This window comes from Carettochelys insculpta, chromosome 11 (genome assembly GCF_033958435.1).
Source record: "Carettochelys insculpta isolate YL-2023 chromosome 11, ASM3395843v1, whole genome shotgun sequence".
NCBI lineage: Eukaryota > Metazoa > Chordata > Testudines > Carettochelyidae > Carettochelys > Carettochelys insculpta.
Window position 1 is genome coordinate 26,397,375 of NC_134147.1, and position 9,566 is coordinate 26,406,940.

Consider the following 9,566-nt stretch of genomic DNA (forward strand, 5'->3'; position numbering starts at 1 on the left):
GCCTTATAACGTCACCACGCACAGGGTAAGCGCGGTGTAAGCGGCGGGGGCGGGACGAGGGAGTCGTCGGGTCACATGGTTAGGTACGCTGGCCTTGGCGTCCCCTGGATGTTGTATGCCAGACCTTAGTGCCAGCGTGAGCCTCGCTCTTTCCCTGTCGCTTTGTCACGTCCTAGGGCCTCAACGCGCGGTACGCGCGCCCCCACGTGCCCGGGAGCCGGCCGCCCGACGGGACTGGGCCAGGCTTGGGCCGCTCTGGGCAGCCCGATTCGGGTCTTCGTCCCCCATGGGGCGGCTGCAGTGGGGGGCTGCGTTGGCCCTCCCGGCGGAGCAGGGTCGGGAGCGTTATCACGTCTGAGGCCGGGGCCTGGGGGCACAGCTGCGAAACTACGGCCCTCTCCCTGCCCACGTGGCTGTACCCCAAGAGGTGCCTGCATTGCATCACTGCGGGGCGGGGCGGGGCGGTCCCAAGGAAACAAACCTTTAGTGTTGTGGGGCATGCGAGCAGTGCCATGGCTGCTGTGGGACAAGAGGGGAAGCATCGTGGAGAGATGACTGGCTGTGCAGATAAGTAGTCTCGGGGAACAATTTTAGTCTGTAGTTTCACAAATAACAAGCACAGTCCTGTAGCACCTCAAGACTAAGAAATGTATTAGGTCATGAGCTGTGGGTAAGACCCACTTCTCCAGAAAAGTGGACTAGAAAAGATGGATAAGGACAGATGTTACGGGTAAAAATAGATAAATCCACACCAGTGTTACTTAGCTTATATTTATACACCCCTTTGAAAATGTTCCGTTTGTGTTGGTATGATACTCATTCTCCAGGGGTACAATGCATGCCTCTCCTTTTATAACTTGCTCTTTCTATTCCCCTTTCACCCTTCTCAACCCAATGGTATAGAACATCTTATCAGAGTGATGGAGAAACAGACTGAAGTCCTGCACTATTTAGTGAAACAGCTCAGTGAGCCAACACAGGTTCCATCAGCCCTGTGGCAGATTCAAAATTCTGTGTGCAGCAACCCTCTCTTTATGCTCTCATATTCCTTTCCTCTCTCTAGGAGTCCCCATTTTCCCATGCACTCTCTCCCCTGATTATGATGCCTGGATCTATACACATTCCTGAGTTGTAATCCTTTGCCAGCACCTCCCTTACTAGCTGTCAGGCATGCTTTATTACATGTCAGTGCACTGGTTTTGGATGAATAAAAGCAGGCTTTATAACAGTTTTACGCTTTTATTTACTGTTTAACAATGTTGCAAACTAGTCGCTGCAATTCCAGGGGTAGGCATAAAGGCATGTTCTCAGCTACATGTTCATTGTGTCAGGGGCGGAACAGCCTGGAAGCAACTCTTAACAGGTTCCTTTTCAGTTCCCCTCATTTTCAAAGTGCACCCTCAAAGCTTTCCTGATATTGACAACAGCACTTTGAGCTCTTCTGACAGCTCTCTCTTGTCTGGCTGTTCAAACTGTAGCCAAGTGCTGTGCCTCAGATGCACCACCCCTCAGCAAACAATGCTGCTTACTGCTGTCCAACTGCCACATATATGATTTCATGAGCCGGGTTTGCCATGGGTAAGCTGGGTCTCCGTTGAGCACATTGGTCACTTCCACCTCCCTCACTGCAATCTTGTGGTTGGGAAAGGAAGTTCCCACTTGTGGTTTTCTGTATAGGCCCCTGTTCCTGAAGATGTGTGCATCATGTGCCTTTCATTGATGGCTGGAAATGGCCATGGTGATCCACAAGTGCCTGCAGCACCATCAAGAAGTATCGCCGCCTGTTGATGTACTTGCTGGCAAGGTGGGCTGGTGCCAAATTCAGAAAATGTGTGCACCACCTTTGGCCTCCCTACCCAGTTGAGAAAGCCCATGTCCACAAAGCTAGGCCACTATGTCAAGCACATTTCCCAAAGCCCTGTTCCTCCATCACAGAATGCGATTTATTGCCCTGCTCATTTACAACAGTACAGCGTCAACAGTAGACTTCCCCTCTCCAAACTGATTTGCAACTGACCAATAGCAACTGGGAGTTCACTAGTTTCCACACAGCAATTGCCAAACGCTTCTCTACAGAGAGGGAAGTTCTCATCCTGGTGTCCTTGCACCATAGTTCAGGGGGCAGCTCAGCACACAAGTCCAGGAACATTGCCTTACACTTCCTAAAGTTCTGTGGCCACTGGTCTTCATTCCTCACTTGCATGATGATACGATTCCACTACTCGGTGCTGATTTCCCTAACTCAGAAGCAACAGTTCACCCTGTACAGCTGCTCTATGAGTGCCCAATACAATGACAGCTTACTGTGTACTGTCCATATCATGCACACGCTCAAGCTTCTCCCAGACTTCTTCCTCTGTCAGTAACATCAAGATGATTTCTACTGCCATGTATGAAGTCCTAACATCAGTTAACAGAACAAATGAGAGACGTGCAGGATCCATTCTCTCTTGCTGCAGATGGCAGAGTGCACAGAGAATGACAGTTGGAAATAAGAGGGCAAAAGGACATTGGAAGCCTCTGTACAAAGCAGTGCCTGATGGGATGTTTTGTACAGATGGCCCATGCTATGTTGAAAAACCTACAACACCTAGTGACAGACGGTGTCTCCCAGCCCCTATGCATACCTGTAGTGCATTGCTCTTGCTGTCAAAGTGGGAGCTAAAGATGTTGACAATGTGTCAACAGAACAAGTGTAATGGTGCTTTGGCAACTTTTTTTGTGGGGTGGGGGTGAGGGGGGCTGGAGGGGAGGCTGCTTCTGTGTATCAACATTTTTTTCCTGGACAAAACTTGGTAGTATAGACATATCCTAATGTGGACCAACCCTCGTCTCATTGAAGTGAATAGGAATTTTGTCACTGAGCTGGATAGAGAGCTTATATGTGAGGGACACAGCTTGTTGCAAACACCCTACTTAATGACAGAAAAATCAAAGAAAAAAGATGTAACTATAAATACAAAAACCATTTTTTAAGAAAGCTGACAAAAATTAACTTCATAAAATAACACTATTTTTTAAAATACATTTGTTCAAATAAAACATGTATATTTATTTTCCTTTTCTTTAAAAAACAAACAAACCTTAATTGAGCTAAGGACCTGAGCAACACCAGGCAAATCTGCCAGTTCCAAATAGAATAATATGTGAGATCTCTTATAATGCCTCCTTCTATGGATTTTGTTTCAACATAGTCTCTCCTTTTTCCTGCTGGAAAGTAGTTCATTCCCTACTTCATTTTAATGCCAATAAGAATAAATGCATCAGTTCAATGTATGTAAACCAGACAATGTAAACAAAGTGCTATTGTTTTTGGATGAAGGCATGTGTGACAGAAATCACCCCTGTATTCAGACCCTTCCCACTAATCTTTGTACAAAATATGCCTTTTAAATTTATGATTGAAAACTGGTAACTTGCTGATCAGTAACACCATGGCAAAAATGTATAACAATATACATATACATATGAACATAATTTGAATCCACAACTTAAATACAATTACCAGACAGGTGTGTGATGTAGTTAAGCTAGAGATGTAAAATCCCATTTAATTAGTTAACTGGTTAACAGTAGGTTTCATCGGTTACCCTTTTAAAGGGGTGGCAGCTGGGGAGGCTGCTCTGGCTGGGCCTCTCCACTCTGGCTCCCCAGTTGCCCAACCACCTGTAGTGCACCGGAACTTCTCTGACCAGCCTGGAGAACCCCTGCCCATGGTGTGCTGCTCTGACCCATCTGGAGTTTTCCTGCCCATGCAGGTTGCAGGATACTGGGGAGCCAGGCTGGAGTGCTCCCGCCCATGGTGCACTGGAGACCCAAGCTGCTCCAGCCCATCTGGAACTTCCCTGCCTTTGGTTCCCTGGCGGGTGAAGGGCACTCCAGCGTGGCTGGACTGGCCCTGTTCCCCAACACACTGCAGGCAGGGCCGCTCCATCTTGGCCAGAGGTGCTCCTATCCCAAACTGGGCTGGAGTGGCCTGTCCCATCCCTCTCACCCTCCGGCTGCTGTGGATGGACTGCTCCAGCTGGGCTGGAGAAACCCCCTGCCAGTGATGGGCGGAGGGCTGCTCCAGCCCCTACTGGTTAAACATAACTGGTAAGCCTCATCCTACCTGGTTAACCGTTAACATCCCGAAGTTAAACTTGTTTCTCAAAGACAGACAACAAGTTGATATCTCTGGTTAGTTGTCATCAAAGGTTATGGGCTGTCACTTATGTAGTGGCCATTCTTTGACATGGAAGTGGGGTAAAGCAGCAGACAAACAGATCTGCAGCTGAACAAACAGAGGTGAATAGCAATAGCATAACACCTCTTCTACCACCAGACTACATATCTCCTTGCTCCCAGCTGAGAATAACTTCATTTAGGGGTTACTTTCAGGAAAATGTATTTCAAAGGGTGACAAAGTGATGCACAAAAGCAGCTCAGGTTCTCTCCTTGTCCAGCTCTCTTTTTGCAACTAAAAAGACAAGAGAAATAGGTGTTGAACCTTTGGAATAGAGCCAGACCTAAAACTTGATCAGCAATGCTACTGAAAAACTTGTGGTAAGAATTTCATCCTGACCAAGTTTAGGTTGTTAAGTTGAGTAACAGGGAGCATTTTATTTTTATTTTTCAGGTAACCCTTTTTGACCTGAAAGCCTCATTGCTTGTAATCACTTAAAATCATATTTTCTCTTCTTAAATAAACCTGTTTTATTCTTTAATCAAAACAATCCCAGTGCTGCGAACCATGTGGGTAAGTCTCTTTAAAAGAAGCAAGTTGTTGTACCCTGATTCCCTTGGAGTGGCAACAGATGGCATATATCTGGTCTGTGCAGAATAGGCCTCGATATTGCACAGGACATATGTTTTTAGGGAAAAATTCAGGACTGGGAGTCATCCTACAGGTGGACCAAGGCTGGTGGAAGCCAGAGTGTGACTGACATGTGTTGACAGGCTGAAGATACAGACACTCAGTATAGTACACAAAGAGAATAGGTTGAATTTAGTAGGGCTGATTTTATACTAGTCGAATTTACAAAGCCAAAAGGTGCCAGTCCTCACTGGGCACACGAGGTTGACAGAGTGTGTCCCCCGTAGTGTTTCTGCCATTGACGTTCACAGAGATGCACTGTGGGTAGTCATCCCACAGATCCTGCTGCCCCTTTGCATTTTGGGTTATGCTCCCAGTGTCTGATAGGACCAAAACATTGCAGGGGGGTGGTACTAGGTACTTCCCGTTAGCCTCCCATAATGCACTTATCTCCTGCCTCCCTCTCTGCTTGAAAACAACAGTAATCTTTTTGTGCACTTTCTTCCTCCATTATCCATGCAGACCCATAGCAGGACAAGCATGGACCCTGTTCAGCTGCAAACTGCTACAGCAAGCATTGCAAACACCTCATGCATTATGCTGGTGTTTCTCTAGAGCCTCTGGTGCGAGGAAACATGTGAGAAGGCCATGAACACAGACAAGCAGGAACCCACTGAGTGGAGCAATTGGCACATGCTGGCAGTAGTCGATACTGTTGACACGGTGGAATGCCAATTCCGATTCCATGGGACAAGCACAGACTGGTAGGACTGCATAGTTATTCAAGTATAGGACGATCCAGTAGCATCAGACACCAACGTGCCACACTGTCCTTCTGGGCCTGATTCTCTGGTGTCCCGCAGCCAAGACACAGATTTGGGGCTACACTCCCCCCATCAGTAGAGCAACGCAGACACTGATTTACCACAGCTCTGGGAGGATTCAGTTCTGCATCAGAGTACATGGAAAAATCAACCCCCAGAAGGGATCAAACCCAAATAAATCCGTCTCTTTCTGTGCAAACTATTTGCACAGGGAGGGCATGTTAGGTAAGCCCTCCTTATCAATGAAAAAGATATATATATACAGTGGTAGCCCTCCCCAGGTAATAATTACCTACACTGAGCTTGATTATACACAAAAGAAATTTATTAAGCAGAACCAGTAGTACTTAAATGGTTATAAGTAAAAACAGACAATTCAAAATGAGTTACCAAATTAAAATAAAAGAAAACACACAGCTAGGTCTATTCCACTAAAAATTTACTTACATGTGAGTTCTTACCATAAACAACTGTCCTTAGATCAGATGAAAGGTTCAAGTCAGGAATGATCTTATCCTGGCCAGGGTCTCCACTTCACTGTGAAGTTCTTTGTTTCTCTTAGGGTGTGGCGGGTAATTGCTAAGAAAGGCTGAAGACCAAGATGGAGGAGCCCTCATGCCCCTCTTTATACCTTTCTCCTGTGGAGGGAATTCCATTTTTATTTTTGTGTAAAAGTATACTCCAAGATGGAGATTTTCACATGAGCAAGTCACCTGTCCATCTCATTTTTAGGCAACCGGCCGTTGCCTATCTGCTGGTCTGAACGTACATGACAAAGTTCTTCAGATGTGGATTGACACCCATCAAGAACCTTTGCCAGTCAAGTACTGATATTCACTTGACAACAGCCCTCTCACAATAGAGTAGTCACACCACCTGTTAAGGTCTTCACATAAGCAAACATTTGGAATACAAATATGTAGCTAATACAACTTCAAATACAAAAATGATACATGCACAAAAAGAGGATATACAGATCCAGCAGATTATAACATTAAAAATGATAGGTTACAAAGGCTACGTCTACACGTGCACGCTACATCAAAATAGCTTATTTCGATGTAGCGACATCGAAATAGTCTATTTCGATGAATAACGTCTACACGTCCTCCAGGGCTGGCAACGTCGACGTTCAACTTTGACGTTGGGCAGCACCACATCGAAAGAGGCGCTGCGAGGGAACGTCTACACGCCAAAGTAGCACACATCGAAATAACAGGAACAGCTGCAGACAGGGTCACAGGGTGGACTCAACAGCAAGCCGCTCCCTTAAAGGGCCCCTCCTAGACACAGTTGCACTAAACAACACAAGATCCACAGAGCCAACAACTGGTTGCAGACCCTGTGCATGCAGCATGGATCCCCAGCTGCAGCTGCAGCAGCCAGAAGCCCTGGGCTAAGGGCTGCTGCACACAGTGACCATAGAGCCCTGCAGGGGCTGGAGAGAGAGCGTCTCTCAACCCTTCAGCTGATGGCCGCCATGGCGGACCCCACTATTTCGATATTGTGGGACGCGGATCGTCTACACGTGCCCTACTTCGACGTTCAACTTCGAAGTAGGGCGCTATTCCCATCCCCTCATGGGGTTAGCGACTTTGACGTCTCGCTGCCTAACATCGATTTCAACTTCGAAATAGCGCCCAACATGTGTAGCCATGACGGGTGCTATTTTGAAGTTGGCGCCGCTACTTCGAAGTAGCGTGCACGTGTAGACGCGGCCAAAGGGTGTTTAGTCCAAAGCATCCAAGTTATTCATATTTATATTTATAATCCATTTTCCATAGAGCATGGGGGGGCATCCATCAGTTTGTATAAATTGTGTATTAATTTTAAAATAGATCTGCAAAAATATGACACTCAGGCAATGCTAGACAGCATGAAGCTGCAGTTTAGAGACGTTCCACAGTTAAGATCCAGCCCTAAACAGGGAGTGCAGGTTAAGGGTCCAATTCTAGAATTAGTTCTGTAATACAGTCTGTATGTTCAAAGTTCAGAGGATTATAAAAATGCTGGTCTACAGTTACAGCATGTCTGAGCACTTGCTACAAATTGTCGTAAGAGACTGGTCAGATTCTTCTAATTTTCCCTTTTTTCTCCAGAGCACAGTAACGAATTCCCTGTTCAGATGACTGTGATCCAGTACATCACTTAACAGCTCCTCAAGAACTTCCCTGGCTGTTTGGTTTGACCCATCATGAAGGAAAAAAACAGACCTGTAGACTGCGAATACTGGAATGTTCAGCACCAGCTATGAAAAGATTTAATGAAATCTTGTTAATCTCCTCCAAATCCCTCCCTTATTAAGGCTCACTTCTCTTGACTAGCTTTCCACTGCTTATCTCAATCTTACTACCTCTGCCTTCTGGGCTGACTTCCTCAAACTAACATTGTACCATTTTAACTTATTAAAATAAAAAGAGGAACCAACAAGATGTGAACACCAGATCTCTTACTTCTGCAACTTTAGTCTAGTTTTCTCCAGACACAGATCTCTATTTGTCATCCTTTGATTCACTTTGGCTAATTGATGATGTGACCTCACCAGCTCTTTTCATAAAGATCTTCCATTATTGCTTTATCGCTTATGCAACTCCACTGGTGGAAACTCCTGTAGACTGATCACCTGCTCTTTCACCACCGCATTGTCTAACCCTGTTTGTACTACGAATGCTAGCTAGTGGTCTGCACTAGTACTTCCACTGTGGCTACCATCAATGGATCCACGCTGGCACAGCTTGAACATCTATAGTCCGGCACTGTTGGGACCTGAGAGGTGCCGAATGACAGAATTAGCTGAATCACACAAGGTAGGAGCGTTACCTCTTAGAAGACTTTTAGGGGTAAATATGAGCAAAATAAAAGCACAGAGGGCTGACAGCCAGAACTGGCAGCTGTAAACAAACCTTATGGGACCACAGGAAATTTGGCCACTCCCATTATACATGGATATCCAGCTAACTAAAATCATGCCAGACTACAGATGTTGCTGGATGAGAGAATGCTGGACTAGAGAGATTAAATCTGTACTACAGAAACAATGACAGGTTTAAGTGAAATGCCTGTGTACACAAGGTTCTAGGGTCTAAGCGAGTGTGGGTTTGAGTACTTACTGGATACCTTGTAATGCCCTCAGCTCCAATTGACTTCTATGTTAGTTAGAGTTCTGAGTACCTCATAAGTGCTGCTTACGACCTGTACACCTCAGCTCCTGTCTTCTTGATTTGTCAGTAAAAGACATAACATCTATCCTGTTGTAGGGTTACTCATAAGAGCAGCATAACCTCCCTTCTGAAACCTCACAGTGCGATATATCCCAAGCATCCTGGTCTCAGTTTGATGCATTTTACATTTCTTATTGTGGTCTTTATTGCTTGTTGTCATATGTTCTGTTATACTTATCCTTCATTCATGGAAGCTCTCTGGACTTGTCCCTGGGTATCTGACCACTTGTCATAAGTACATACTCTTCCTAAACCAACTCACTGGCTCACTATTTTTTCAACCTGATCCTTAATGTTTCCCTATCAGAAATGAATTACTGTCTGGGTGATAGTGACTGTGGATAGTATCAGATCCAAAGGATTGAAAATCTAGATCATCAGATATTCAGTTAAGTTTCTTCTTTTAGGAAAGGTCCTAACAGTAACAACTTAAAGAAGTGAGTTTTGGGAATACTGAATTGTTTCCCAATGGCATTACATTGACAAAGTTTGGATTCTAAGATCTTTCTGCTGTTTAAAAAAATGCACCTGGAAAATCTGAGAAAACTGTATGATAATTATTAGCTCAACACCAAATTCTGGCAGTTGTTCTAATCACCCTATCTCATGTCAGATCTTTGATTCAGGTTTCTGTTACAGTAGAAGGGATGTGACAGAGTCTGTAAGAGATTAGTAGCTGACAGAAAGGAGAAAGAGTGTACTTTCCTAAGGGGGGCTGCTGGCTAT

At 45.3% G+C, this 9,566-nt stretch overlaps 1 long non-coding RNA gene across 1 annotated transcript; it reads left to right on the plus strand.

The window, feature by feature from the left end:
* Positions 1–248: 248 nt before the first annotated feature.
* Positions 249–9,193, plus strand: LOC142018806 (uncharacterized). Its single transcript, XR_012646940.1, has 3 exons — positions 249–427; positions 5,318–5,844; positions 7,719–9,193. It is a non-coding gene; the product is annotated as an uncharacterized LOC142018806 (long non-coding RNA).
* The last annotated feature ends 373 nt before the right edge of the window (positions 9,194–9,566 follow it).